The 7,286-nt window shown below is 36.5% G+C and overlaps 1 protein-coding gene across 1 annotated transcript in view; it reads right to left on the reverse strand.

The window, feature by feature from the left end:
* LOC131432050 (sialin) overlaps window positions 1–4,787 on the reverse strand; it is a 56,503-nt gene extending 51,716 nt beyond the window's left edge. Inside the window, exon 1 of the mRNA XM_058598093.1 lies at window positions 4,317–4,787. The gene's annotated coding sequence lies outside the window, so the exon portion shown is untranslated. The remainder of the gene's footprint in view (window positions 1–4,316) is intronic.
* Window positions 4,788–7,286: the final 2,499 nt, after the last annotated feature.

Here is a 7,286-nt window from a genome sequence, read left to right on the forward strand (position 1 = left end):
GGTTGAAACTGCTTGCAAATTGTTTTGATGTTTTTCGCATGTCTTACGATATATACATATATAAATTTCTAAACCGATATGTAAAAATGATGTAAACTTTTAGTGTAAAGTGTATTTATTCAGAATTTGTGCACATTTGAAGCGATTGTGCGTAATAATGTTTTAACGCGGAACAGTGAAGTGAATTTCGAATGTTGCACTTGAGTTAATTAAGTCATTGTTTTTTTAATTTTTTTATCGTAGCCCGATTCAAAATTTCTCGTTGCACTTCTAATACCAGATTACACCTTTTGAAATGTTTGTCTTGAATTATCTCAGATTGAAGATAGTAAAATACAAATCTCTTTAGTCGAATAAACACTGTACCAAGTCTAAATTATTAAAAAACTGTTAACAGCTACCTTTTGGTAGGTACATGAAATTATTATCAATTATACTGACTAATTATTTTGTTTTATACAGTTTAAAATGTACTATGTTTCAAAACTATTTATGACTGAAACAACACGGTATTCGATTTCTGTTGAACTGAAATAATAATATTTTGTTTTTAAAAATGCAATTTCACACACAAGGTAAATCCAGTAAATAATAATTTATTCTAAATTCCACTAAAGTCCATCTTAGCGTTTGAGTTTAGTAAAAAAAATGACTAGATGAAAGAACAAAAACGTTTAATATCTATCTACAAGCATAGAAAATTTGACTAAGATGTTTTGTTGTTTTAACCATCAGTTATGTTTCTTTGAAAACAATAATGACAGTTTAGAATAAAACAACAATCGATTAGTTAGCAAAGTCTTGGCATTGCATTCCTTTTGTGAAATTTGGCCTTTCTGTTTCAACAGACTTCGCAGGTTGGGACTCGAACGTACGACAACTGGCTTGTAAGACCAGCCCCCTATGCCCTGAACCGCCAACCCGGGACATCATTTAGTTGTACTAAATTTTAACCAATCGAAAAATAACTAATATTCTAGTTGTGTTGCGATCGCGGGTGGTTTCGTGTGCCTTAACTTCGCTCTTTTTCTAGCGTTAGCTTGAAGACTAATTGTAAAACTCGGAAAAAAGTTAAAGGTATACCAGACATGCAAATAACTCCAATAAATGGAGTGCTGTCAATGAAAATAACCGCAAATAATTCTATCCTGTTTTACCCCAAAATTCTGCAGACAAAAATTCTACTGATAGGTTTTCGGATAATAAATTACAGATAGTTTCAATGACGGATGCAACCGTGCTATACTGTTTCACCCCAATTCCTTTTTTTATTCGTATCTTTAGTTAAACTTTTAGGCGCCCCCCCGAAAAGTGGCTAATTGTGGCTGACCAAAATTAATTTATGTTGAGTAGAAAATCTTAAATTATAGAGTTCCAATAGTTTCGTCTTAAAACGTGAAATTGCAGACCATTTTACAACAACAACATTTATTTATTTATTTATTTCTGTTTATGTCCATCGGATAAACGAATCTAAATGGACAGATTGGGTGGGAAAAAGCCCATTTGAGTTGAGTCTTGTTTGTCATTCTCATACGGGCGTAAAAACCACCATCTTTTAAAACAGTTACAGGAACAAAAACAAGAACAAAACAACTACAATAATCTTAAAACGGCTAACTACATACTAAATAAATAACATAAAAAATAAATACTGTAAAACATTGTCAAAACATAATGGCACATCGTTTAATTTTACTAGCAAAGCGACTAGATGATTCACCAAACTCGAAGTGATCTTCGACTGCAGTGAACGTTCGAATACAAGCGGCTATCGGTTCATTATATCCGAAAAGAGTCCTGTGGAATCTGTGCTGAAGCAGAGTTGCATTTCGCAGTGTTCTACTCGGTGTCCGAAAATTCATTTCACTACGTAACTCAGGTGCATCAATCTCTCCGTTAATCAATTTTGCGACGAAAAATGCTTGCTGAATTTTTCGGCGACGTTGCAAAGTATGGATACCAATTAGTTTACATCTATCAGGATAGGGTGTCAGATTTGCTGGATCTCGCCACGGCAGGTGTCGCAGTGCCAAACGAACGAAGCGTTTTTGAACACGTTCAATTCGCATGGACCACGAAATTTGATGAGGAAACCATACAACTGACGCGGTCTCAAGGATTGGCCGAACCAGTGAACAGTACAAAGCCTTCAAACAATGTGGATCTTTGAATTCCTTAGCGATTTTAGAAATGAATCCCAATTGACGTAACGCTTTCGTGATTATTAATGATTGATGTGAATCGAATGTCAATTTTTCATCCATTTGTATTCCCAAATCATTCACCAGGTTCACTCTAGTCAGGACTGAACCACCAATACAGTAGTCGAATTTAACAGGATGCATATTACGATGAAACGTCATCACCTGACACTTTGAAACGTTGAGAAAAAGTTTATTCACGCAGCACCAATTGACGAAGAGTTGTAGTTGATGCTGTAGTCGCCGACAATCCTCCACAGTTCTTACTACGACATACAATTTTAAGTCGTCTGCATATATCAGTTTGAAACCATCTCCCAGAGCCAATGAAACATCATTGAAGAACAGTGTGAATAGCAATGGTCATAAATTACTGCCTTGTGGAACTCCAGAACTATTCGAAATTTGCGATGACGTACAATTATCCAATTTTACTCGTAAAATCCTACCAGAAAGATACGAGTTTAACCACGACACAAGCTGAGCAGAAAACCCGAGATGAGACAATTCGCACAACAGTATTTTATGGTCAATTTTGTCAAAAGCAGCTTTTAGATCCGTATAGATAACATCCATCTGTGCCTTAGTCTCCATGCAAGCGATGTACTTTGACGTAAACGCCATTAAATTAGTTGTTACTGATCGTCCTGGCATAAACCCATGTTGGTCGAATGAGATGTAGTTCTTTGCACGATCCTTGATAGCCTCGCTGATGATAATTTCAAAAAGTTTTGAAGAAGCAGAGAGACTGGTTATCCCGCGACAATTTGCCACATTTCGTCGAATTTAGGTCAACGTTAAAATGTCTCCAAAACAAACGTCCCGTTGAGAAGCAAATCACGTTGTGTTAGGAAGTAGTGTAAAAATCTACTGTTTGTAATTGAACTGATAAAGACAGTATGTTTTGTACATATTGTCAAACAATCACGTCAGGCTGTGTCTACTGTGCTGTACTTATAAAACGTTAATTTAGCATTTTTCTCCTTTACCTGCACATACTATAAGATTCCCTATAGCTCATTAATCGTTATTAATATCTTTAGTTTGACTAGAATAAAAAATTATGGACATCAGTTGAATCAGTCTTTGTAAGAAATTCATTATTTCATAAAATTTTTCAGACACCACAATGCATTTCTCTGTAACCTGAATCACAAATATACGAATATTGCAATCACGGAGCCATCGGCACTACTCGGTAACACGTTTGCAGTCATTGACATCGTATGCGCCATGCGTGCGAGGCGGCCAATGTTGGACCGTGAGTAAGGTCAGTGTTGCACACGTTTCAGTATTTTTATGTAAAATAAATACAACGGCACAACGGAACAGAATGGAGGCTCGGCAGTCGGCATCTCAGTAATGCTGCCATTGAACTGGTGCAGTACTAAAACAGCAGTAGGAACCGAGACGCGTAATTCTAAAGTAGGGAAAGGTCGAGAAACCGGTGCAATATGAATGGAGCACTGGCAAGCTGTTCATCCATCTCTACCACCACATAGAGAACAAGTAACTGGATAGCGAACTTGTAATTACTCAATCTACATCCTTCGTATTCTATTGCATAAGGTATTCGGCGCGTTTTCACTCTCCTTTTTCTTTTAGGGCAGCTGCCAGTATAGCCGTACAGCTTTGTAGACGATCTACACGTGCTTTCTTTTAAAATAAATACCGGCTTTTTGTCTCGTGACATTGAAAAACGAATTCACACTTTAGTGGTTAAAGGTTCTCAACTATCACTGAATTCGTTTCCTTGGTTTTCTTCCGTTAACATACTATCAGTTAGAAGGTGTGACACAAATGTTGCGATAAAATGTTTCACGCTTTCCTACTGATAACCATTGACACTAAATACACACATACACAATAAACTATTAACTTCCCACTTAAAATCCTCTGCCCACGAAATCGCCGCGATTGTTTACTGCGTAAGTAAATGCTATGAAACCTATATATATATATATCAACTTTTCTATAAATATTCAAACACTATACTTGTGCGGTTAATAGTTACTGCTCTCTTTAACTACGTAAAAAAATTTCAACAGCTCACATGAGTTTGAATAAAAAAAACTGAAAAAAATTTAAGGTTGTGAAATAAGCGAAACCCACTTTTTTGTCGATTAGTAATCCGGTCCCAGCGTTCCGGGTACTTGGACGTAGTACACACGGAGCAGTATTAGCACACGGCCTCAGCAGAAGAACAACACTTTTCACAATCGGTACACTTTTGTATTCCGTCCAGGCACCGCTTTGACTTCCACAAATTCACGTCCACACGGTTTGGCAGCGAACAACAAACTAAACTACCGTCTCCGTGGTTGTCGGCGATCAATCGCAATACGCAAGCAGTACGCGCCGAACCACCCTACTCAAACCAGAATTCTGAAGCAAAGCAACCCTGGCAAACCGTGTCTCTACTCTATACGTCCCGCGTTCGCATCGCACATGTAAACCGAATGAACAACTGGTATTTATACACGTTTAGTTATTTTTTTTTCTTTTCATTCTTTACCGCCTTCGTCTGTATTCTTTATGTCTATACCGTTTCGTTCTCTCGGGGGCTCTCACTACATTATTCATTTCTTCTTATGAATGCGTTTTTCTTACATGAACACTCGCGAACAGTACGTATTCGAACGTTACCCAGTGAATGTAATTTTATGTAACATTTTTTAACAATTTTGATAATCGATTCCATCGATATAAAAATAGACCGCTTACCCATTTTAACTGAACTCTAGGTTTACCATGTATTACTTTTGCGTCGTTTCACGTGCGCAACTCTTGTATTTTCGGTTATTTTTTCCACACCAAAAGTGAATCGCAATAACCTACTTCGATTCTTCTGAGCATTGCGGTCCATAACAGTGTGCAGTAGTTCGGCACGGAAGGAAACGCACGGTGAATTGTTAATGTGTATATAGCAACGTTTTCTCTTCTTACACGGGTCACAATGCAAAAACGAAAGAGAGAGAGAGAGAGAAGTAGAGGGATGTATTGCCGTTGCTATGCCAATGTGGTACCAGTGTAAAAATGAAACTGTTATGCGCTTCACATACTCCAGTAGGCACGTGTTATTCTTACAGTATCCGTATTTGCAATGCGAAAAGGACAAATATACATATTGCTGCGATTTGGAAGTAAACAAACAGATAAACGGATGACAGTATAATTGATCACAATCCGACATCTCATTAATATGAAGAAAGATAAGTTAGAGTAACTGTTTTTTTTTCACGATAAAAAAATAACGAAACGAAAATGGCTGGGGTCAGTGATGTCAGATCAACGGAAATCTCCGTAGGCATTCGGACCAAAATTTCAATCGCATGCAAGAATTGAAAGAATCATCACACAAAGCATAACATGCAGAACAGACACACAGAATAACGGAATATTTTCGATGATTGAGTGCAGTGGGTTTTTGACACGTTTTGTTCGCTAGTAAAACAGGCACTAACTACGTATGGTTATAAACCATGAGTATTTTTAATTGACTAATATGACAGAAACACATTTGTACAATGTTGTTTAAGACGGTCAATTTAGTCGTTCAATTTGTAACCATATCTAAACTTCTATAATAGTTTTTCTCGTCTAAAATTACAGTTTCAAATTATTTCCTCACTTTTCTCAGAGATGGTGTGACTGATTTTGCCACACTCAGGTCTTGTCTCATATTGAATTCATGAATTTCATCTGGTTGCGGGATTACAGGATGAAGATTGTTGAACTATGTATACCGTCACTTAGAGCGGTGAGTAAAACACGTAATTTATAAGTTTGCCTCAAAACTATTCCAATCATTGTCAGTAGACGTGCAAACAAACTAATATCGGCATTTCTGATTCCCGGGTTTCGATTAGCGACCGAGGATTGTCACTATAGATTCAAAAATGGTACCGGTTCCCAGATTCCGGTTTCGAAAGTACCTACAATAGTGGAACTAACTTCGTTTTCTCAAAGATGGTCATACCGATCTGAGAACTGTTTCACTTTGTAGTTCTTTCAAGAATTCTGTGAAAAACCACACATGTATGTATGAGAATATGAGAGATATGAGAAAGGCATCATTACACCACTAGGTGGATTAAATCATATATATTATTGTTATTATATGTTTTAATATGGACTTACATCTAACTACATTTTTTTTATTTGCTCGCCAAACAAAACTAGTTTCCGTTCGTTGATAAATTTTAATTTCCGTTGAAAAAATCCAATTTCCGTAAATTTTGTCTACGAATCCGTAGATCGACGGAGATTTTCGTAGATCTGACATCATTGCGACTGAAACGTTAGCTATAATTTTGATCTATTTGTAGATTCGCGTGCTTCCAACAGCTTCGCTTTTGCATCGATTGACCAATCAGAGCAATGCTTTCCCTTTGATATATCGCTTACTCCTTCAAAACCGTCGACTATGGCAGGGAAATCCGGTATGCCGGAGATTTTTTGCAGACAAAATAAGACACTGCTAGCTATTAATCAACATTTCATTGATATACAATTGAAAATACGTGGCTTGATACAATCAAATCGAAACTTAGAAATATTTCCGATCAAATGATGAAATAATATTAATAATGGATACAAAATTGACTGAGCTGTAAGTGTTTGAAACTTGACCACATTTCTACGCGTATTTTTCTTTAAGTTTCACTATATAGAAAATAAAGATGTGTTCCACATCAATAGTTTGGAATTTGTGAATAAAAGTGTGATACAAATTTTAAATAAATGTGAAGCATTTTTTCAGATCGAACATTGAACTTTGTACATTTTTTTCTCAGTACATACTCATTTGCTGGAGTTGATCCTTGGATGACGGTAAAATGCATTTGTTGTCCGGTAGCCTATACATTCTGCTCTGTAAATAAATCTTAACATATTCTGCTGTTTGCGCTATGTTAGTGAATGCCGGTAACCCATTTTACTGCTAAGGAGTGAGTCGAAAATAAGCTATCGACAAATTTTTCTTTCAAATTATGATAAAAAACGATGTATTATTCAAACTAAAAATTGATCCTTTATTGTACGAGGTTAAACTTGAGCATAATGGAAACTGGATGAAATTTG

Source organism: Malaya genurostris, chromosome 2, assembly GCF_030247185.1.
Source record: "Malaya genurostris strain Urasoe2022 chromosome 2, Malgen_1.1, whole genome shotgun sequence".
Classification (NCBI taxonomy): domain Eukaryota; kingdom Metazoa; phylum Arthropoda; class Insecta; order Diptera; family Culicidae; genus Malaya; species Malaya genurostris.